Raw genomic sequence first — 25,448 nt, forward strand, 5'->3', positions numbered from 1 at the left:
GGCACGCATCTTTGAACTTCTTTCAAACATCTATCTAAACATCTTTTTCAAAACTATTATTCCATCATTTCCTTTATCTATTTTGGGTTCTTATGTCCCAAAATTCTATTTTCCTCCATATCTTCATCACTTTTCAAGTTGTGTACCAACACTCATCTTGAATACATTTACATCTATCCTCGCACAAATCTTCAAACATTTTATCTATTATCCAACACCTCTTTTCTATCCTTCCATCCCTTTCATTCAATCCTTTCCATAAATTCATCATATATGAAATAGGCATTTGTGTCATTTTGTCACATGCTTGCCCATGCTCGAATCTCATGCTCAGTCCATTTCCTAGATATCTATTCATGATACACTTCAAAATCCAAGGTTGTTCCTCTTTAACATTATCTTTTGATTGGGATACACACTTAATCCAGAAAAAAACCACTTATCGTATCTTGGTACCGACATCTTTTGATTACTATATCTCACACACTTAATCAATTGGTCTAAATCATTGTGATCTCTTAGTCAAAGTCATGGCTAGTGAAAAATCTAAAATCTTGCTTCAACGCCACTGTAATTATCAGACCCATGTAAGTTTCATTACTTACAAGCCAATGCAATCAAAATAAGAAAAGAAAAAGACAATATCAAAAGATCCAAAGCATGATCAGGAAAAGAAATATCCAGAAAACAAAAGAAGAAAAAATGAAATATCAAAAGCTTGGCTATGGGAATATGCGAGTAACTCCATTGGGGCTATGGACACTTGGCTGGCAATGAAGCAATATTTTTGATATTACAACGATAATCTCATTGGAGCTATGGATGCTTTCTGACAGCAAGGCTCCATCCAGGATGCTTTTGAACTCAGGGTAACTCATGTAGCTAGCCACATTGGATTCTGAAGATTACAATGATCATATGAGCCAGAATGAACTCAATTGCACACACATGGGTAATCAAAGATTAAGTACCTTGATCCAATTTGGGATTCTTCTTCCCTTTTGAGTCTATTTCCTAGTTGCTAGATATGTTTGGTTGAATTTTTCGGAGGTTCTAAGTGTGGGTTGGGTCTTTATCTTGGAAAAGTTCAGGAACACTTATTCAGGTGGTGCTAAATACTATGACAAGCTTACATATCACCTCTTTACAATTGGAGACCTTTATACTCGGGGTCAATGTTTCATCCACTCTATTCTTCATACCACATCTCCCATTATCCTTCCTCCAGTATCCATTACACTATATAAATTCATCCAGTGCTATTTACGATCTTGCTTCATGCTAATCTATACCATCTATCCTAACTATTCATTTCTTCCATCATCTATCACTATTTATGATCTTGTTTCTCCTATCCATATCCTATCTCCATCCATATCCCTTTTTCCATCCTTGATCTTGATCAAAACTAAGGACAAAAACATGATTTTAAGAAGCTCTTGGCGTGTCTCCTCATAAGCTAATTTCGTCTTTCTCCTATCCATTTCTACCTCAATGGTTCAGTCATCTATTCATCCATTTCTTGTCTTGCTATACATTGGGGAAACCAAATACATCTTTCTTCTAATCCAAAAAAACTCCAAAATTAAAAAATGTCTCAAAAACTAAAAATAAAAAAAACATCAAAAGAACAAAATTGAAAATCAAAGCATGAGTGCATGGCCTATCCATCAAATCATATCAACAAACAGGCAAACTCTCAAAGTCTACAATCAAACTGATCACATGTCTAGTTAATCAATCCATCTGTCAACATCAACATGTCTTATACAAGGATAGGTACACTTGAAACCAGACAGATCAGTCTTACACAGGGTACTCACTCTTTGAAACTAGACATTCTTATCAATCATTGAATAAATCAAAACAATGACAGAAATCCGTACGACTGCTAGATTTTGCTCTAGGTAGTCTTACCTTTATCAATTGATGGCAGGACATGTTTCATCTCTCAAAAATCAAGAAAGACAAAAAATAAAAAAAATAAAAAACAAATCAAAATGTGCAATAAATTTAGACAGTGAAACCTGGTAAACAGGCGCTATCTAAAAAAGTGAGTCTTTCATCTATGAGATCATTTTGCGCACCTATCCACTCCATCATATCCAATCTATCGTTTCCTAGCTTATCCATTCCATCTTTCGCATCTATTGTTTTGAACCATTTAGTAGGAAATATGCAGCTTACCAACAGTTATCAATCTTTGGCATACTTGTCGTAGTCACTGTCTTACATTTTATCAAAATCAATCATATCTACATTTGTATCCCACCATAGTTTGGATCTTGATCAATTCATACATCCATAGTAAATTTTTGTTTCCGCTAGCGGCAAAATCCTAATTCATTTTCCTAAGGTGGTCTTTTGAATCTTCTAAAATCCAAAAACATTCGGAAAACTTAGAAAAAACAAAAGAACACCTAGGGTTTTCAAACAGATAACGAGCAACAAGGCATCTTATGACAACTAAATAGTGAAACTCAGAAAATGAAGAATCAACCAACAAGTAATGAAATATTATCAATGATCATTCATCAAGATGATTATATCAGTTAATAACCATGAGAACATGTGAATGACATACAAGACTCAGTGTTTATATCTTAATTTTATTGTTAATCATGTACTCTATGTGACTCAAGGATGTCCATGCCTAGAGAAGCTATGATGGGGCATGATTATTTTCTTTGTTTGATGTCTGTGGCTTAGCTCTTATTAAGATATGTACTTGTCTAAGGATATGATCGGCAAAAGATCAAGGAGAACATTCTGAGTCATGCATGAAAGGAGATAATACTTGTTTGTTCTCCAAGCAATACTCAAGTCAACTTGATTCATTATATCAAATTGCTTGTATTAACTTGCTATATCAAAATCCACGTAAGAAATACTCAGGTCAGCTTGGATCATTATATCAAGTTACTTCTACTTTCTTACAACATTTTAAAGCTCCATGATGAAATCAAGCACTGTTACAAGATAACATATTAAGAATGGCGGTATCATTTTTAGTTAGATCATTTTTAGATTAGCTTATTATTCATCTGCATTATAAGCATTTCATTTCATTCACAGATCAACGATCATGAATAAAAATTGAGTATACTTGGACAAACAAAAAATAATAATTTGCATTTGATCGTTGTAGGTGCATTAATTTTTAGAATCATTTTTAAATCATTGTCCATTTCATTTAGTTGCATTTTTATCATTGCATTAGTTTGCATTCAATTAAGTGCATTTCATTAATCGTGTAGTGTATCAACATTATTATTTGCATTATCATTTCATTAACGATCATTTAGTTGCATCTTTGCACTTAGATTCATAATCATTACAAGCATTGAATGTAAAAATCAAAAACATTTGAATAACATATTGCATAATCATTCATTTGCATTCCCATATAGATCATTCCATCATTTAAGTTAGTAATCATTTTCATTTGCATCCAAGGTCATCAAAATCAAAAAAAACATTTATCATTGCATCATCATATAAAACATCATCATAATGAAGAGAAAAGATCATAACATCATCCATATAATCAATGCATATAGATCATCATAAAATAGAGTAACATGCATAATAAAGATCATCATCATATAGAGTCCATGTCTACATATAGATCATCATAAAACAATAAAAGTCCAAGTATACAATGATATCCGATCAAAAATACAAATGCCTCATCAATACAAATCAAGTCAAGAATCATGACTGTCTTTCGAGCTTGTGGATCTAACACCTGGATAACCTGTAACACCTACACCAGTATCATCATCCAATGGAATTATTCTTTACTTTAATATCTTCATCATTCATTCAACTATCATCTATCATGTTTTATACAGGATGCATATTTCCTTAAACCAAACGTTTTGATCATCTATCATGTCTTATACAGGATGTATCTTTCCTGAAACCAGACATTTTGATCATCTTTTGTCTTATATTGGATGTATCCTTCCTGAAACCAAACTTGATCTCAATCCAATTCATCTAATCAATCTGCAATCTATTCATTCATATATCTTTCATATAACATTCTTCTTCTATCGAAAGATCCTCCATGCCTTTAATGCACACACGAGCTCTCGAGAGGGCATCATCATCAAATCAATATCAAAAAATCAGTATCTGAGGCACATAATCAGGATTTTTATCTCCATCAGGCACACTATCGAGATTTGATTTAATCTTTGAAACAATGTTGTCTCGACATTATTTCAAAGAGGGGCAAAATGTATACACACAAAAATGGCTATGAGCGATTAAATAAATATTTTATATTTATTTAATTCATTTCGTGTCTTTCTATTAATTAATTTAATTAAAATATTTTATTAATTATTTCATCTATCCTATTCCTCTAATTAATTAAATATCTAATATTTAATTATTCTTTTGATCAATTAATTGAATATCTAATATTTAATTATTCCTTCAATCATTTAAATATCTAATATCTAATGATTATTCTTCTATCCTATAGTCTCAAATATTAAATAATTTCTAAATTATTTAATTCCTTATCCAACTCACCTTCCATCTCCATTTCATCTTTCCTTTGCCAACTCATCAATCATGTGGCTAAAGATATTAATATTTCTTAAATAATAATTCATTATTTATCTCCAACCTCCAAATTTAATGAAATATCGTGTACATACACATATTTCTTAACCTTCTTCTATATTCTCTCCAACATCCCTACATCTTAGGAAGGACTTGAGTCCACTTGTCCTCTCATGCCTAAATCTTCTCCAACCATCCTTAGATTCTCTCAGTCAGCAACCCAGTCAAGGTGAGATGAGTGACACTTGTCTCCTCATTCCCCCTTTCTCTCAACCTTCACATTTTCTCACAGCCTTCCAAATCTGCAGATCTGATCATGACCGTTGATTCAGGCCACATCATCTTATCCTCTCAAGGTCTATAAAATCGGGAGTTTGACTTGAGAGAGAGTTAGTCTTCAAGTGAGTTTTCAAAACTAATCATTTGTGAAAACGTATGCATCTGTGAGTTTTAATCTTGAAGCAAATAGCATAATCATTTAGCATTGCATATCATAGTATCAGTTAACTATCAGTTATCAGTCCATTCTTCATATGCCATCTTGGAAGCTATCAGTGCTTGTCTGAGAGCACACCATCTGCAACCAGGAATAGTACGTATGCATCTGTGAGTTTTAATCTTGAAGCAAATAGCATAATCATTTAGCATTGCATATCATAGTATCAGTTAACTATCAGTTATCAGTGCATTCTTCATATGCCATCTTGGAAGCTATCAGTGCTTGTCTGAGAGCACACCATCTGCAACCAGGAATAGTGGAGTTAGGACACAATGAGACTTAAATCATGAAGGTAAAAATAATGTTTTTATTTTAATATTCATCTCAAGTAGTTCATTGGTTGAGTTTGGATTTCCTATAGCATTTCCTTTGTATTTTGTGAAAATAATATCTTGCAGGTAGTATTCTGATGATGAAATTCAAGTCGACACAGTTTGTTTTAAATCATATAGAGGGAGATCGGACTCAAGACCTCCAATAGCTCCACTTTCTCACCTAGATCATTAATGTACTTAACTAACTTATGTCAGTAGCCAATACAGGCTTGATGAGCCTCTAACCAATCCATACCCAAGACAATTCCATAAGATCCTAAAGGTAGGATACATAGGCCAAGAGTGATGGTGAAGGTGCCCAAATCCAACACACAACCACGAACTAGGGAATCTACTCCCAAGTTAGCACCGATAGCTAACTCAACATGCCAAATATCGTATTGCCTTGTTACCACAAGCCCACATTATTCCAATAGGGATGGGGAAATAAAAGAATATGAAGCACCAGAATCAAATAAAATAGAAATATGAATCCCATTTAACAAACCAAATGTCTCTACCACGGTGCCTTGATGCTTAACCTAACGATTGTCCATCATCGCAAATACCCTATGAGATCTTCCAAAATCTCTCACTAGAGGCTCAAAACCCACTTGTCTCCGACTCCTACCTATTGTTGACCTTTGAGTGCAATATATGGCTCTGTGTCTCTATTGACAACAAGAGTAACACGGTCCCCTACCCAATCCATGTCTAACTGAAGGTGCATGGGTCTGGTGAAAACTCCCTCTGCTAGGGTTAGATTATTCGCTCTAAGATGGGTGAGAAAATAGTGAATCTCTAGATCATTGCCTCTTGTTATGCCTATGTCGATGGCCACGTAAACCTTGTCCACCCTAAGAGGCTTGAGAGGTTTTATGCCCCTATTTATGTTGTTGTTGTTTGTGTCCTGGCTTTGAGGGTGTTTTGAAGGTTGATATTGAGATCCTCGTGCTCCTAATCTTGGTGGGGCTGCATTTCCGATTTGTACCGCAATTTGTCCTCCATACCCTTGAGCCACATACTCTTATATTAATCTTACCTTAGCTTCTCTACAAAAAAATCTTAAGTGTTAGGTTCAAATACTCAAACACCTCCACTAGTATGAGCATAAAGGCCTCATACAAACTGATGTGTCAACATACCCTCATCTTCGACAACACTCACATATTGCTTAAGTTCAAAATAGAGGTTCTCATACTAATCAATTATCATACCTAATTAAAGAAGTTCATGGAACTCATCTGCATGTTTGTGCCTATACTAATCTGAGAGATGGCTTGCATGGAAACTCTCAAAGAAAACCTCCCATGATACTAAAGCAATGTCAAGATGGAGCTTTTCTTCCTCCATATGCCACCAAGTACAAGCAAAGCCCCTTAGATGCATGGTGGTACAACAAGCCCTATTATTACTACCATATGGGTGCATAGCAAAGCATTGATCTAAATTTATCAACCAAGTCTCTACCTAAGTACCTCCACCAAATCCATCAAAAGTGAGTGGATGGACTCTAAGAAGGTCTCTCATGTGCCCTACAAGAATATTATCCTCATCCATCGCTGGTCGATCTCTCCTACAAGGGGCCTCTTATTCTCTCCAGTTGTCCACTCTTGAATGACTTGGACTATGAGAGCAAGCTCTTTCCCCTAGATACCATCCTAATTTTCCTAATTGGAAGGGTGAGACTCCTCCTCATGGGATGCTTCTTGACGAGGTCCCAATCAAGTGATTCTCTCCTAAAGGAGATTAATAACCTCAGGTCCCCTGAGTCCTCAATCCGTCCTCAATATGTCCTCCATCCTAACCTCCTCTCTAATTCTTTGTGTTTTGTTCCTCTTGACGATTATCCTATTGATTCCCCCAATTAGGATTGATTCGAGCACTTTGTCAGGTGCCCCAAGCTCCACCTCAAACTTTGGGAGGCATCCCCTATAGCACACAAATGTTACCAAAATTAGATTAAGAATGATTTGTTTAAAAGCCATTCCAAGGCATAATGTTATAGTTACGCATCATTAAAAGGTTTTCTATTATAACAAGCACAACACCACACACACCAAACATAGTTAGCACACATAAGCCAAAGCTTGCAGTGTATGAACATGTACTCTAGTACTAGATGTAATTCCCCATCTGAAGGACCAAGGCAAAAACCCAGGCTAACAATTTTATTTTTTGAAACATTACAATAACATAACATCTCATAGATGATAGCAACGTAGTAATCTTAACTACAAGGAACTATCTCATAAATAATTACACCAAAATATAGTACCATTCATGATTAGGCTCACTAGCCAACCTCATTGTTGCATGAGAGGACACAAATGAACATCCTAGAAATTTTGGGGTCCTCCCAAGAAGGGTCCCTCATCTATGAGATGTAAATCAACAGGGTATAATATTTTAGGCATTTTTTATGTCATAGAAAACTTCATTTTCAAAAGTCTCCAAAGTGGAATTTGGGGTCTAAACTTCCAGGGTCTCTTAAGGATGGTTGTCGAAGTGCTAAAGGCAGGGTCTAAAGAGACTTTTGTATCTCTTTGAGTTATTTCCAACACGGTAAGGAATATTAGTTTTTTGATCATCTGGCTAGGAGATGTGACCTTACGAAGATTGTGTAAAACTTAGTACCCAAATAGATAACATAGGATAACATGACGGGGTTACAAGGTCGAGGATACACCTTACCTTGTTTGCAACAAGGGAACTCCATCCCTAAAAGCCCGTAGCCAAACAAACTAAGGATTATCAAGGGTCGAGGGTTCAACATATCAAAGTCCGATTAGGAACCACTAGAGGCCCAACACTCGAAGTCTGAAAACATAGGACCTCTAATGTTTGACATCCAAAAACTCTCGTTGAGGATCAAGGGTTGAGGCTTCAACCTACCAAGTTTGTAACTTGAAACTTGGAAACCCCATGCCTGATGCCCAAAAATTGTCGGGTTTGCAAGCCTAAAAATTGACCCTTTAAGGGATTGGGGTTGGGGTTCTAGAATGAATTTTCCGCACAAAAGAACCCAAAGTACGAAAGCTCGTTCCTCAAAACAAATTTATTGATACACTATGTTCGAGACAAATTTCTTGAGCCTATTTGTGTACCTCGAAACACTAAGACAAACTTTAAGTATGACAAAAAGACTTTGGGGGTCAAGGATTAGGGTTGCACTAAGCCTTATTCCCATGCTTAGAAATTTTTTGAGGCACAAGCCCAACTACGATGCCCAAAACACTTAGCCACTTTTTGACTTTTGGACAGAGAAACAACAAAATATCAACTCCAATCTAACAACAAAATCGTTTTATTTAAACCGAACTAAAGATTCCTATGTTAATTTTAGCCAAAATTAAGCATGCATAAGGGAAGCAAATTACACATGATATTTTGTGATAGACACCAACAACAAAGCATGTAACTAAGACCAATCCAATATCAATTACATCATATTACCTACTCTTCAAAAAGATCTAATGATCATAGTTACAATTATTTTGCATAGGACTCAAATGTCTCGATTTACATGTTCTCAAGCATGGAACTGAAAGGTTGCATAAGGAATGGTAGAAGTTGGTATCTGGTGTGCGAACTTGTCCATAGCCTTTGGTTCCCAATGGTGGTTCCATACCACCCGGCCATGTGGAACCCGTAGGTCCACTTCATCGTGCTAGGTGATAGACACATGGGCCATAAACTCATAATCATAAATACAAGGAGAGAAGGCTTACACTCACACCAAGCATAGAGAATACACACCACCCAATAAAATAGATAATAACATTACAACATAAGATGCATTCTTGGGGTTCTACTCACTACTCCAAGACTAGATGCTAGAGAGCCAATTTCACAAAGCACAATCTTAGCTACCACGTGGAAACGAAGACCCTCTCATACAAACAAGGATGTTTGATCATACAAGTATCATAGCTCCCAGAGCGGACTTGTCTTCCCAATCACATCCTTAGCCTTTATAACCCTCTCTCGTACCTAAGTCTGAGGCTCTTCACATTCCCATATGAACGTGGAATAAATTGCATGTAGTGTTCTTTTCACTTTTCTCTCACACATATTTTCCCAATTTGGTCCACATCCTGGCACATGATCCAAACGAACCTATTTACGTTTTTTACAACACATGCATATCTCCACATGATAAATGAATATAAAATACAACAATTATACAATTTCCTTGCATTTCATAATTTTCATAAAAACCAGTCATTTTCAACAGTATCATTAAAATTGTTGGTGTAATTAATTTATTTTCTTTATCTCGTAGGATAAAATTACACTTTACTTAAAACTTACTTGCACAGCCTCTCTACAACACATGGCTTGATTGGCATCGTATCGGCATATTTAATCTCATTATGGTCTATGTTTGCCAACACTTTGATAGGGCAGCATTCTATATGGGGAAGCTCATAAGGGATGTGCTTTATGGATTAATCCCACATTGACAAAGGAGAAGAATATTTAGTCATTTATATGTTGTTTATAGAAAACAAATTAAGAAAGCTTGTCATGCTTTTTTAGATTTTTGTGCAACGGTTGGCTCTTTGAGGTATGATTGTTGGACTTCGGTGGAATTCAACATAGGTCTTGGATCAATCATAAGTTTTCATGTGTCACGGTCTCATTTGCTTGAAAGACACATCATCTTTGTACTCGCCTCATCAACAATTTGACCATCACAACAACGCTTACCCAACATTGGTTGAACCTACCACCTGTACGTCCAGTCAACGCCTGCACTGGTTAAAATGTACCTAAGCTTCCACTCATACATAGCTCTTTACAATACTCAGTATCATAGCAATGAATGTTAGTATTTAAATAGCAGAGTTGCACACAACAGGATGCATGTGGGATTATATATTTCGTGGCCCCCCTCACGGTTGATAGCTTTGGTTTTTAAGCTTATTTTCAAATGCCCATATCTTGGTCATACAAGCTCCTTTTTTTTGGCATTTTTTGTTATTTGGAGTAAAATTTCATTCTCTTTCCAATGGTGCAAGTGGTTTTCCATTTTGATGCACAGATTTTTCAAAAAATGTAGATTCTCGCCATAGTAGCTAAGTAATCCCCATTTCTGCAAATTCAAAGGCTTCGTTCAAGCTCATATGGAATCTTTTTTAGATGTTTTTTTTTTAAGTGTGTGATTTTTTGTCTACTTCAATTGTATGCTATCAGTTTGTAGTGATTGTTAGTAGAAATTGTAGTTTTAGAACTTGATTATTTTTTGCCTATGTTGGCATATGTAATGCTTGGATCTCAATTTGATCATTTGCATTAGTCATTTGAGTCTACTATAGCCTACTTGAGGAAGTTGTAATCATTAAAATCAGAAGTCCACTTTGCCTTGGATTGCAAGTGGACATTCTAATCCCACTAGGTGCCAAATCATCTTTTTGGAAGGTGGGTTATTTGATTGAGTGAATTTGAGGGCAGTGGTGTCTTATGTGATTGTGTCTCTCTCTATCTTGTGCTCTTTCATTTTGTTGTTATGGGTTCTCCTAAGTTTCCTCTTTTAACTCCACATAACTATGCTTCTTGGAAAATCAATACTCAAAGTAAGTTTTAATGGAAAAAGGATTATATTGATGGAACTGTTGTCGCGCCACCTAATCCTAAAGTTGGTCTGAATGCTCAAATGGAGTAGCTTACTAAAAAATACTATGGCTCTTGGAACTTGGAGGAAATGTGTATCAAAGTATCTGATCTTTCACATTGAAAAGTGCAAAATAGTTAAAGATGTTTGGGACATCTTTGGTAAATTATATGGCCAAGTTAATGAGATTAGGGGCTATCAACTTGACAATGATCTCACAATGTTGGATCCCAAGAATTTTGATACAATCCAAGACTATGTCACTAAAAAAAATAAGCTAAGTGCACAGCTCAAGGATTGTGGCATTGACAAGAAGGATGCAGAATTGATTTACAATTTGTTGTGAAAGCCTCCATCAGAATATGCAGCATTTGTTTCTAGCATCCAAACCCATCGCTTGACAGAGGGTAGTTCTTTCCCTATACCATCGTTTGATGCATTCACATAAATGTTGGTGTTAAAGCAATCAAAGTTGATAAGCATGGGGATTCTAAAGTCTTCAAAGTCCAAATTTTTTATGGCTAATCAAGGGAATCAAGGGAAGGGTTCCAACAAGAAGCGGAAGCAATCTACGCCAAAGTCACAACAAGATAGAACACAATCATTCTCTCCACAACAAGGCAATTCTTCACCTTCTTCCAAGAAGATAAATTCATATAAGAAGGAGAAGCTTACTTGTGCACATGATGAACACCATTATCACAAGAAGGATATTGATGAATTGAAGCATCTTCTTGAGAATAATCAAATCACTTTACCTTCTAGAATGTCTACTTTAGCTTCTTCCGAACAAGCACAATAAAATAAGGGAAAGAGACACACTTTTGGGACAAGTAAAGGACAGGTTCTTTGTGCTACTTACATGTTGTGATTCAGGAAGATTACTTCTTGATTCAAGAGCTTCTCATCATATGGCATCTTCACAGTCTATGTTCTCTTCATTTCAACCTTGCAACATGCCACTGATTTTGATGGGCAATCATACATTTATAAATGTGATTGGGAAACAATCAATTGCTATCAAGGATGGCACCTTCAATGATGTGTTGTTTGTACCTCACTTGACAAATAATGTTCTTCCCATCTATCAAATCACTCATGGTGCAACAAGGAAGACTGTGGAGTTCAAACCTGATTCAGTTATCATTGGACTAGGAGAGTAGAGCTATCATTACTACTGGGGTGGTGGATCATCCATCTCGGTTGTACTCCTTTTGAAACTTTGTTCCTATTGATGACTTTGATTCTTCAAATGATGATCACACTTCTCGTGTCGATTTCGATATCGAAGAGAACTTTGGTTACCTCAACTTGGGTGTTCTCAAATATGATCCAGTTCTTGAGCCTTGCATTTCATCTCCTCCTGTTGATATCAAATCCACTATTGCACCTAATGATGCTTATGTTGCTATAGTTTTGGCTTCTTGTGATTCAGTGGAGCAGGATATACCTTGTCTTCCAAATACAGTTCCTTGGGATGATTACTTGACAGACATTGCAACTTCATTTGTGGAGTCCTACATTGCAGATTTGGGAGACATCATTGATGATATTCATCTTCTCTTTGATGGAGATGCTCCTTCTTCAGTTGTTGCGAGGGAGCACTCTGACCCTCTTGTTCATTCTCTACATGATCATTCTTTCGAGTTTGATGTGATTGTGGATGCTTATGTACAACATTTGGAGGACGTCTCTTTATCTTTAGAGGAGACACTTGAGTCTTTGAATCATGTTATACATTCAACTTCACTAGATCCTAGATTGGCTTTTCCAGCAGTGTGGCCTAGTGCACTTGATTTATAAGGGGCAACTTTCAACATCGACATGGGGACACTTGAGCAACTTTCAAAGACTAATGGGAGAAACATTGTTCAACAATCATGGAGCAACTTCTTCATCCGGTTTTGAGCTACTACAAACCATGTTAAAGGTTGAAACCCTGTTAAAGGTTACCTCACTAGAGGATTTAAAGAACTCAATGAACTTGAGTCACCTGGTTAGAGGACTTGCAACAAGCCTGTTAAAGCTATCCGGTCAAGGGATTTTCCTTTTGTTGAAATGGTTAGAAGTCAACAGGTAAAGCTTTGATCTGATAACACTACTTGCTAAGGCAGATCCTTTTCAGCTCCTCTCCTCTGCAATCACACTCTACATATTCCACACTCTAGTTTGGCAAGTATCTCAACATGTGGACACAAACACATCATTTGCCAACCCAAACAATAACAAACATCATCAACCTTATAGACAACAATTAGGTCGGTAGCATAAACCCTAAACCCTAAACATTTTAGGTTTACAATTACAAGCGGTCCAATCTTGACCATTAGATCCATTGCATAGAATGAAGTGATCTAAAACGGATCTTAAGTTATTTTGCATCGTCCATTCTTCACCACATCTGGAAATTAGTAACCCATCACATGCACTTCATACACCGCTCAGAACATCGCACATTACCGAGGTAGACATTCAAATACATTCAATCTTCATGCTCACAAGCACATAGTTGACGTGGCACCACGATCTCATCCTTATCTCTTAAATAACTCATCACAGAATGTCATCGGTTGCACCGCATACGCCAAACCGGAAACCCTAGAGCTGAACAGGGACTACCAACCGGTAGTCACACTTAGTGAACCCCGACACTGATCCACTCCATCTCGGTTGACCATAACCGCTTCCAATCTTCATACCAGTTCACCTATTGACATCAATGACAGCATACATTGTCACCGCTTCATCATATGCCAACAATCTCCCTCTTTGGCATTGATGGCAATACTCACTGTATCATTGCTCAATATTTGTACCATGCTTAATAACATATACCGTTGACATATATCGGTTCAAAGATCACAACCACCACCATCTGGACTAGTCAGTGTGCATTCTGCCATATATCTTCATCATCAGACATCTTCTCCCCCATACATCATCAGATATCTTCTCCGTCTTTGACAGCAATGCCAAAATGGAGGCACAAGCTTCCAAGCTTCCACTATGTTGCTCCCCCTGTGGAGTAGCATCCTTCAACACATCAATCCTGTAAGATTTGTCATTGTAGTATGTGACTGATGTAGAGCACACAACTTTAGTTACTTCATGAAGGGGCAGAACCCCTAATTCACCTCTCAAATAGGTAAAATGTAGTCTTTGGTAAGGGCTTAGTGAATATGTCTGCTAGTTGCTCCTTACTGGAAACATGTTCTAATACAACCTCTTTATTCTGAACCTTTTCTCTCAAGAAATGATACTTGAGTTCAATGTGCTTTGTCCTAGCATGCAATACCGAATTTTTGGAAATATTGATTGCACTAGTATTATCACAGAAAATACTCGTCGGTTCAGATATAGGCACTTTGAAGCTATTCAATACATGCTTCATCCAAATTGCCTGAGTGCAGTTCATAAAAGCTACCACATACTCTGCTTCAGCTATAGACTAGGAAATACAGCTCTGCTTCTTGCTCATTCATGAGACTAGTCTTCCACCAAGGAAGAACGCTCCATCGGTTGTGCTCTTCCAATCGTCCACATTACCTGCCCAATCTGCATCGGTAAACACTTCGAGACCAAATTCGCCATTATATGGATACCACAATCCATAATCAACCATCCCTTTCAGGTATCTAAGAATCCTCTTTACCGCTACGAAGTGGGATTCTCTTGGACTCTTCTGAAAAACGGGCTACTATGCCCACTGCATGAGCAATATCCGGACTGTTGTGCACCACATAGTGCAGCTTACCGATCATCGACCAGTACTCCTTCTCATCCACCAACACTGTATCATCCTCCTTTGTTAGTTTGCAGCCGGTCACCATCGGTGTTCCAACCAGTTTGCTCTCCTCCATGCCAAAGGTCTTCAATACCTCTTTGATATACTTGGACTGGGTAATGAAGATACCCTCCTTCATCTGTTGAATCTGTAGACCAACGAAGAACTTTGTCTCTAATCAGAGACATCTCAAACCCTTTCTTCATTTCATCTGTGAATGCATGGCTCATTTCATCATCTCCTCCGAACATTATGTCATCTACAAATACTTCACAGATCAGAATCTGATCACCTTCAGATTTCAGGTAGATGTTGTTGTCCTTGCTCGTTCTCTGAAATCCTATCTTCACAAGATGAGAGTGTAACCATTCATACCATGCCCTTGGTGCTTGTTTCAATCCATAAAGGGCCTTGTCTAATCTATACACCATGTTACTATCTTCTGACAAAGCAAATCCATCTAGTTGCTCAACATACACTTCTTCTAGGATTCCATTCAGGAATGCAGACTTCACATCCATCTGGTATACCTTAAATTCTTTGAATGTTGCAAATGCAAGTAGCATTCGGACACCTTCCAGTCTAGCCACTGGGGCAAAGGTTTCTCCATAGTCTTCTCCCTCTTCCTGAGCATATCCCTTGCATACAAGTTTTGCCTTGTTCCTTACCACAGTGCCTTATTCATTCAGCTTATTCTTGAAGACCCATTTGGTACCTATTACATTCTTGTGTTCCGGTTTGGGTACCAAAGACCATGTTGCATTTTTTTCAATCTGGTCCAAGTCCTCCTCCATTGCCTTTATGCAGTCTTCATCGGTAAGTACCTCTCTAGTGGTCTTAGGCTCAACTTCTAAAATCATGCAAGAGCTTTCTTTAACCTTTCTCCTTGTGAGTATCCCTGCATCTTTATCTCCTATGATCTGCTTCGGATCATGATGTAGTTTCACATACCTAGGAATGACCCTAGCTAGTTCTGCTTTCTTTTCCTCTTCTTCATCCACTTCATCTTCTTCTTCACCTGCTACAGCTTCTACTGGTATAGGAACACTGAGGTCTTTCTGGTGTTTGCAACTTGTTTCCTTCTTAACCGGTTCCCAGAAGGCTACCCTTGGTTCATCTTCTGCTTGCTTGCTGCAGGTTTCCTCAGGCTACTCAAGGGATTCATCAACCCTGACATTGACACTCAACAATTTTTTGAGTCTTGTTGTTGTATGATTTGAGAGCTTTGCTTTTAGTGAAATATCCCAGAAATATTCCTTCATCACATTTAGCATCAAACTTACTCAGATGCTCACCTCTCTTGATATAGCACTTACTGCCAAACAACTTGAAATAACTCACATTAGGAGTTCTCTCATTCCAGTACTCATAGGGAGTTTTGTCTTTACCTTTCTTGATGAGTGCCTGGTTCATGGTATAGACTGTAGTGCTCACCGCTTCTCTAAAAAAAGTGTGAGCAACCTTTCCTTGGATCAGCATAGTTCTAGCCGCTTCAACTACCTTTCTGTTATGCCATTCTGTTGTGGTGTCCTTGGGGCAAACAACTGCCTCTTGATGTCATTCTCTTCACAGTACTTGTTGAATTCATCAGAAGTGAATTCACCTCCCTGATCAGTTCTTAGGCATTTTATTCTTTTGCCGCTCTCCTTTTCCACCAATGCTCTGAAGGCTCTGAACTTTCCAAACGCCTCAGACTTGTCTTTCAAGAATGTGACCCACATCATTCTTGAGCAGTCATCAGTAAGAATCATGAGATACCGATCTCCCTGAATACTTCTAGTTTTCAACGGACCACATAGATCAGTGTGCACAAGATCAAGTAAGTTCTCTACTGAAAAAGACTTACCTTTGATTGTTGAGGAAGACATCTTCCCAAGTTGACATTCTCTGCATAAAGCATTCTCTGGTTTGTTCAGCAAAAAGGCAATCCTCTTAGTGCCTTGATCTTACTAGACTTTACAATATTAGCAAAATTCATATGACAAAGTCTCCTATGCCATATCCAACTGTCATCAAACTTCACCATCAAGCACTGACTTAACTTGGCATTCAGCTGAAACAAGTTTCCTTTGGTCTGCTTACTGGTGGCAATAAGTTCACCACTCTTTCCAATTATTCTGCAAACTCCACCTTTGAACTCCAGAACGAGTCTTTTGTCGTTCAGCTAAGCAACACTCAAAAGGTTGTGCTTAAGGCCTTCCACCTAGTAGACATCATCTGCACTACTTTTTCTATTCAGTGAGATGGATCCTTTTCCTTTGACCATGCAAGGTGCATCATTGCCAAACCGGACAACACCTCCATCATATTCATCCAGAGACATAAACTTTCTCCGATCACCAGTCATGTGCTGAGAACATTCACTATCAATGATCAACTCATTAGAGTTGTCAATGCGAGAGACAAGGGCTTTCTGATCAGACACCTCTTCCTTTACAGCTACAAACACTATGTCCTCGTTCTCTTCATCCTCAAATTCTTCATCGGTAACACCTTCATCCACTGCAACAAGACAATTTCTCCTACCTCCTCCTTTATACTTTCTAAGCCTTTTCGGTTTATCCTTATTCTCATTGTTAGCACAGTTAACAGCTATATGTCCTATCTTATTGCAAGCAAAACATTTTAGAGGAAGATTACCTCTATATTTTCTGGTGCCTTTTCGAAGTCTCTTGGCAAAATGAGCTTCAAACTCCATCAGAATCTCCTCATCATCCATGTCTTTGTTTGGCCTAGATTCATAACTAGTGTTGACTTCTTTTCCTTTTCTGGTTGGTGAGGAGGAAACAGACGCTCTAAAGGTCGACTCTCTCTTCTGAACACTACCATCATACCTATTCAATTCATATGCAGTCAACTTTGCAATGATAGAGTCTAGAGATACCTTTGTCTTGTCGATAGATCTTAACCCCTGAATAGCAGCAAGCCTAATTGCATAGACCGGTAACAATGATCTCAGAACTTTACTGACAACGGTGGCATCATCAATTGTTTCACCAGTGCTCTTGATATCTCCAACCACAATCTTTATCGTTATGCCATATTGTTGAATGGTCTCACCTTCAACCATCCTCATGTCTTCAAATTTTCCTCTAAGGCTTTCTTCCTTACCCTGCTTGACATGCTCATCACCGCCATAAATGGTTTCCAGTGTGTCCCATACATCCTTAGGAGTGTCCTTATCTTGTACATCAATGAACTCAATATCGAACAGGTTGCTAAAAAGGGCTTCCATGACTTGCCCATTTTCTTGAATCTCTCTTCTTTGATCATCGGTTAGAGTGTCAGTGGGGATTACATAGGCATTCTCAACATAGCTCCAGTGTTGAGCACCCAAACTCTTGATATAAATCTTCATTTTTTCCTTCCAAATTTGGAAATTATCCCTATTGAACTTAGGACCTTCCCTCTTCATCATTAAAGCAGGATCTTTTCCCTCGAGTGGTTAAGCTTATATCACCGAGGACCTGGACTTGCTCTGATACCAATTGATGAATAATGATGAACAAATAATACCCTAACTGGTACTGCGAGGGAGGGTGAATCAGTACAAACAAAAACTTTCTCAACACTTTATCATATTAAAACAATGTTGATCGGTTGTCTTCACCACTAAACTTAACCATGGGTATATCGGTCAAACACAGATACTTCAGACAGCATTTGACAGACCTTAAATCTTGATGACTACTTCTTGATAAAATCAGGCATGAGTTTTATTAACAATACCACAATCATTTAGCACTGCATCCATAACTAACTTAATCAGCAACTACTCAATCATCACATGAAAACCCACAACCCATAACACAGATTTTTCACGTGGAAACCCAAATGGGAAAAACCAAGGTGGGGATCAATACCCAACAGCTTGTTTTGATTTCCTTCAAAGTCCGCTCTGTTAGGAGCCTAGTCCGGTTAAAGACTTTGCAATAAGGTTCTGTTAGGAACCGATCCTGTTAGAGATCACCCGGTTAAGGGATGGCTATAAACTATGTTAAAGGTTACCTCACTAGAGGATTTAAAAAACTCAATGAACTTGAGTCACTTGGTTAGAGAATTTGCAACAAGCCTGTTAAAGCTACCCGGTCAAGGGATTTTCCTTCTGTTGAAATGGTTAGAAGTCAACAGGTAAAGCTTTGATCTGATAACAGCACTACTTGCTAAGGCAGATCCTTTTCAGCTCCTCTCCTCTGCAATCACACTCTACAGATTCCACACTATGGTTTGGCAAGTATCTCAACATGTGAATACAAACACATCATTTGCCAACCCAAACAATAACAAACCTCATCGACCTTATAGACAACAATTAGGTCAATAGCATAAACCCTAAACCCTAAACATTTTAGGTTTACAATTACAAGTGGTCCAATCCTGACCATTAGATCCATTGCATAGAATGAAGCGATCTAAAACAGATCTTAAGTCATTCTGCATCGTCCACTCTTCACCGCGTCTGAAAATCAATAACCCATCACGCGCACTTCATACACCGCTCAGAACATCGTGCATTCCCGAGGTAGACATTGAAATGCATTTGATCTTCATGCTCACAAGCACATAGCTGACGTGGCACCACGATCTCATCCTTATCTCTTAACTAACTCATCATAGATGTCATTGGTTGCACCGCATAGGCCAAACTGGAAACCCTAGCGCTGAACAAGGACTACCAACTGGTAGTCACACTTAGTGAACCCCGACACCGATCCACTCCATCTCCGTTGACCATAACCGCTTCCAATCTTCATACCAGTTCATACTGGTTCACCTATTGACATCAATGACAACATACATTGTCACCGCTTCATCATATGCCAACAATCCTTGTGTGCGCTCTTTTCCTTTTGCCTTGCCTATATATATGTAGGCACATGTACATTGTACTTAGTTGGGCATTTTGCATCTTGATGAGAATACAATTTGTTCTTGCCTATTTTGTTTTCTCTTGCTTTCGTGCTATTCGTTGGCCTCTAGATCTTGGGTTGCTATAGGCAAATTCTTACACATAGTTCCATAAATAGAGACATTTTTATGAGCTATGGATGAAAGTATTATGCCACCATTCTACTAGTGGTAGCCAATCTGACCATTGAGACTACTTATCAGAAGTGAAAAAATGCTCAATCATTCTATTTGAGGACTGGTCATGATGTTCCCACTACTGATGTAGCTCCAATTCTAATCCCAATCAATTATGTTTCTAGTTAGGATCCCCTTCTGATTCCACTAATTCTATACTATATCCTTTTCTTCTCATTTAGCCTCTAATGCTTCTGATACTTGAGATGAGCTAGTGAAAAAAGCTAGAGCTAAAAAGAATATATCTGTGTGTGTGTGTGTGTGTGTGTGTGTGTAAAGTTATTTCAATTTTAATTAAAGAACAAGTTATGAACTATGAATGCTATATATGGATATGAGGAATTATGTCAATGTCTAATAATTCTGATTTTTATCTGCAGGTCTGAAAGAGAGAGATCATTTAATATTTTCTATGTCTTCTCCAAATGAATTCAATTGGCATATATATCATTTAGGCAACCGGTCAATTGGTGTATTGACCGGTCATGCCTTTTAGGCATGACCGATCAATGCACCCATTGATCGGTGCCTTTACAATTATACCATTAACACAATGTTGATTATCGATTCAAAAACCCCCGATAGCATATTGTAATATCATAATATAATGACTGATCAATTTAATGAATCGGTTCATATAAACACCGATGATTCAAAGTGCACGATGAATATAATCCAACCGGTGCATTTGTTAACCAATGTTAATGCCAAATGAAGCGGTGTATTCATTAAACCCGATAACAAATATGCTCGATATAATTAAGCCCGATAACAGATGTGAATCGGTGCCAATGTTTATGCATCTGATAGCAAGTATGTATCGGCGAATTTAACCCGATAACTTATAGCATTTAATATGCTATTGGGTTAATACCCCGATAGCATATTAATGCCAATTAACAATTGACATTAATATGCTATCGGGTTGTTAGCCCGATAGCATAATGATAAGCAATGTTTGTACAATCCGATAATCATATGCAATATAAATCAGACATGAAGCATGTAGATAAATAACAGAACAAGGAAGGTTAGGAAGATCTTATCTTGCATAAGCTACCATGCATTAACACTCCCTCTTAACTTTGGAAGATAGATAAGGCAACCTGCATCACATTTCCTTTTCATAACTAAGATAATGTCAGTCAGCAAAAATCATTTATACATGAGAAGTACCATCAAGACATATGATACAAAATAGAAGAACATCACTTGAGCATGTGACATAAAGTATTATTTTAACATGTGATAAAAGTAAGAGAATCATCACCTGATCATGTGAGAAATCACCAAAACATGTGATCTGTAAGATTCATCAAGATATCACCTAACACATGATATCAGTATTGCCTAACACGCAATACTTAAGGATAAGTCTATGAGAAAGGTTAGTTTCTCATCATATCCAAGTTGTGATAAGTGCAATAACATTTATAAATGTTTATCACAACATAGTCATGGCACATCCATGACTTACCAGAGATCCAACATGATCAATGGTTGAGGTATCACCTACACGTGATATCAGTATTGCCTAACACGCAATACAAGGATAACCATATGAGAAGTGCTTAAGTTCTCATCATATCCAAGTTGTGATAATGCAATAACATTTGTACAAATGTTGTATCACAACATAGTCATGGCACATCCATGACTTACCAGTGATCCAACATGATTACTGGTTTGACTATCATAAGATCGTCACCTTATAATGTCTACATACAAGTGTTCAGTATCTGAGAGATCGTCACCTCTTAGATATGAACACAGGTGGCAAGAAGCCAAGAGATAGTCCAAACATGACAAAGAAGTTTACACCTTAAACATCTTAAATATATGTAAGTATAGATTACAAAGCAGATTACCTTTCTATCATACCTAAACCCTTTCTGAAGTGATCAACCTTCACTCTAGAAAGAGGTTTGGTCAGAATATCTGCAGTCTGATCTCCTGTACACACATATTCTAACTTTATCACATTCCTGTCATCCATATCTCGTACATAGTGATATGGAATCTCAATATGTTTGGACCTGTCATGAAATACTGGATTTACAGAGAGTTTTATACAGCTTTGATTATCACATTGAATGACTGTAGGTTTCATAGGTTATCCAAATAATCCCACGAGCAATTTCCTTAGCCATACTGCTTCTCGGGCAGCCATTGAAGCTGCAATATATTCAGCCTCTATGGAACTCTGAGCTACTGAAGATTGTTTTCTGCTGATCCAGGATATCATGGCTGACCCTAAACTGAAGCAGCACCCTGAAGTGCTCTTTCTGTCAGTCACACTGCCAGCCCAATCTGAATCTGTAAATCCATGTAGATCTATGTCAACCTTTTCATATTTAAGACCAAGCTTTAGGGTACCTTGTAGATATCTCATTATATGCTTTACTGCAACCAGGTGTATCTCCTTAGGTTCACACATGAACTGACTTAAGGCATTAACAGCATAGCAGATATCTGGCCTTGTATTTACTAGACAATCAGGGACCCAATCATCTGCCTGTATTGAGTGGGGTTAGTAGGTCTTGATTCTGCTGCTGCTTCTTTATGTTTATGGAAGTTGGTTTCCATAGGAGAGGTCATGGGTCTACAGTTTAGCATTCCAAATCTTGTCAATATATCCAAGGTGTACTTCCCTTGGTTCAATACAATATTATCAGAATTCTGCCATACTTCCAATCCTAGGAAGTAATGAAGAAGCCCCAAGTCTTTCATATCAAATTCTGTGGATAGATCTTTCTTGCATTGATCTATTAGGTGATCATCTCATATAATTAACAAGTCATCAACATATAAAATTAATATTAACATATCACCTTTATTTCTTTTGAGGTAGAGATTAGGATCTGCATCATTCTTAGAGAAACCCAGCTTTGAGAGATAGGTGTCAATTCTTTCATACCAAACTCTGGGAGCCTGTTTGAGCCCATAAAGAGCTTTCTTGAGTCTACACACATGAGACTTTGCATCATGAATTTCAAACCCTTCAGGTTGCTCTAAGTAGACTTCTTCCACGATCTCGCCATTTAGGAATGATGTCTTAACATCCATCTGATGTACCTTCCACCCCTTTGTTGTTGCAATGGCTAGGACAGCACTTACTGATGTGTACCTAGCAACAGGTGCAAATGTTTCTTCGTAATCTATTCCTTCCTTCTGTGAGAACCCTCTAGCTACAAATCTGGCCTTATGTTTTTCAATACTGCCATCTGCAGCATGCTTGATTTTAAACAACCATTTAGAAGACACAACAGACTTCTTGGTTGGCCTAGGAACAATCTCCCAGACATCATTCTTCATGATGGACTGATATTCTTCAGTCATGGCATCTATCCATACTTGATGTTTGAGTGCATCTGAAACATTGTTAGGTTCAGCTTTAGAGAGATCATTCATAAGTGCAACATAGTTGATGAATTTATTAGGCCTCTTGCTTTCCCTGAAGGTTCCTGAAGGAGCAGCAAACTTCTGAGCTTCTGTTATAGTTTTGGTGGCCCATAGTGGTCTTTTCTTGCGATTATCTATAGGTGGGTCTTGTGTTTCACTTATAGTTTCCTCAAGATACTCCCTCTGAAGCTCAGGAGTAGGTTCTTCTTCTAAGTTAGGAGTAGGATTATGAATTTCAGGTTCTATTGTATTTTGGGCCCTTTTGAAGGCTAAATCTTCTTCGAAGATTACATCCCTACTGAGTTCAATATTTCTCTACCCTTGTACATAGATTCTGTAGGCTTTAGAAGTTTCACTGTATCCTACAAGTATTCCCCTTTTTCCAGAGGGTTCTAGTTTTAGTCTTTTCTCTTTAGGTACATGAATATAGATCAGACACCCAAATATCCTAAGATGGTTGATATCTGGTTTTGTCTTGGTAAAGACTTCCTCAGGATTTTTATCTTCAAGGTGTGAATGAGGACATCTATTTTGTATGTACAGAGCAGTGTTAGTTGCTTATGCCCAAAGGTTCAAGTTTAGATTTTGATCTAGTATCATGGCTTTGGCAGCTTCTACTATGGTCCTATTTTTCCTTTCAGCTACTCCATTTTGTTGTGGATTATAAGGTATTGTCAACTCCCTCTTAATCCCATAATTTTTACAAAAGTCTTTAAATAGTCCTGATGTGTATTCACCCCCATTGTCAGTTCTTGAGGTTTTAATTTTGTTTTCAGACAGATTTTCTGTTAATGTTTTAAACTCTTTAAACCTACTTAGGATCTCTTCTGATTCTTTACATTTCAGAAAGTAGATCCACGTCTTCCTAGAGTAGTCATCAACAAAAATTACATAGTACAAAAATCCCCCTAGTGAGGGTACGGACATAGCTCCACATATATCAGAATGAATTAACTCCAAAACTTTGCTAGTTTTCCTAGTACTATTCTGAAATGCATTTTTGGTATTTTTACCTAAGGCACACCCTTTGCATGCCTCTGAATGATATTGCTTCAACTTAGGTAGACCTGTGACAAGGTTTCCCATGGTTGACAAAGCTCTATAATACAGATGGCCTAATCTCCTGTGCCATACTTCATTTGCATTAGTTGCTTCATGGATCAATGCTAGATTGGGCTCTGTACATAGCTCATACAAATAGCCTTGTCTTCGACCAATGACCTTAGCGTCTTTGATGGAGGATCTCTTTGGCCAAGCCAATACCTTGTTTTCCATGAAGGTCACTCTGTATCCTTGATCTTCTAGTGCTGATATGGAGATTAGATTTCTTTTGATGCCTGGAACATACAGTACTTCTTCAAGTCGTAGTGACATGCCTGTCTTCAGTTTGATGGTGCAGGTTCCAATTCCTCTGACTGGATGTGAAGAATCGTCTCCGATGGTTACTTCCTCATCATCTTTCTCTATCATGGAGTCTAGTATTTCTCTAAAGCCGGTGATGTGTCTGGATGAACCACTGTCGATCACCCATGAGTTAGATTTGTTTGAAGCATGGCTTGTAAGTGCTGAGTAGAGGACATAGTTCTCGGAGTCATTTTCACTTCTAGATTTCCTCACTTTTGCAAGTGTGGCTTGCTTCCCTTTCTCCGGACAGTTTGCAACATAGTGTTCGAATTTGTCACACCTATAACATTGAACATGTGATAGGTCTTTCTTAGAAATGTTCTTGCCTTGTTTAGCTCTTCTTTTCCTGAATTGCTTCTTTTTGTACTTCTTATTGATGTTTGTATTTAGGACTTGCAAGTCTTCATCTATATTCTTCTGTTTTATTCCTACCTTGTTCAATCTGGATTCTTCTTGTAGACAGTCATCTCTTAGTCTTTCAAACTTAGGATATTTGGACCTAGCACTGATGCCTTGGACGAATGCGTTCCATCCACTAGGCAATCCATCTAGAGCAATGAGTGTTAACTCTTTGCTTTGGATGTCGTATCCAAGGGAAGCAAGGTCATCTCTTAGGCTTGATATCCTCATGAAGTAGGAGTTAATTGTCTCCCCTTTGTTCATACTGATATGGTTGATCTCTCGTTTTAATGACAGAGTACGACTTGCATTTGATATCTCAAATGTCCTTTCAAGTGCCTTGAACATTTTATAAGCCGTCTCCTG

The sequence above is a fragment of the Cryptomeria japonica genome, chromosome 11, assembly GCF_030272615.1.
Source record: "Cryptomeria japonica chromosome 11, Sugi_1.0, whole genome shotgun sequence".
NCBI classification, from domain to species: Eukaryota; Viridiplantae; Streptophyta; class Pinopsida; order Cupressales; family Cupressaceae; genus Cryptomeria; species Cryptomeria japonica.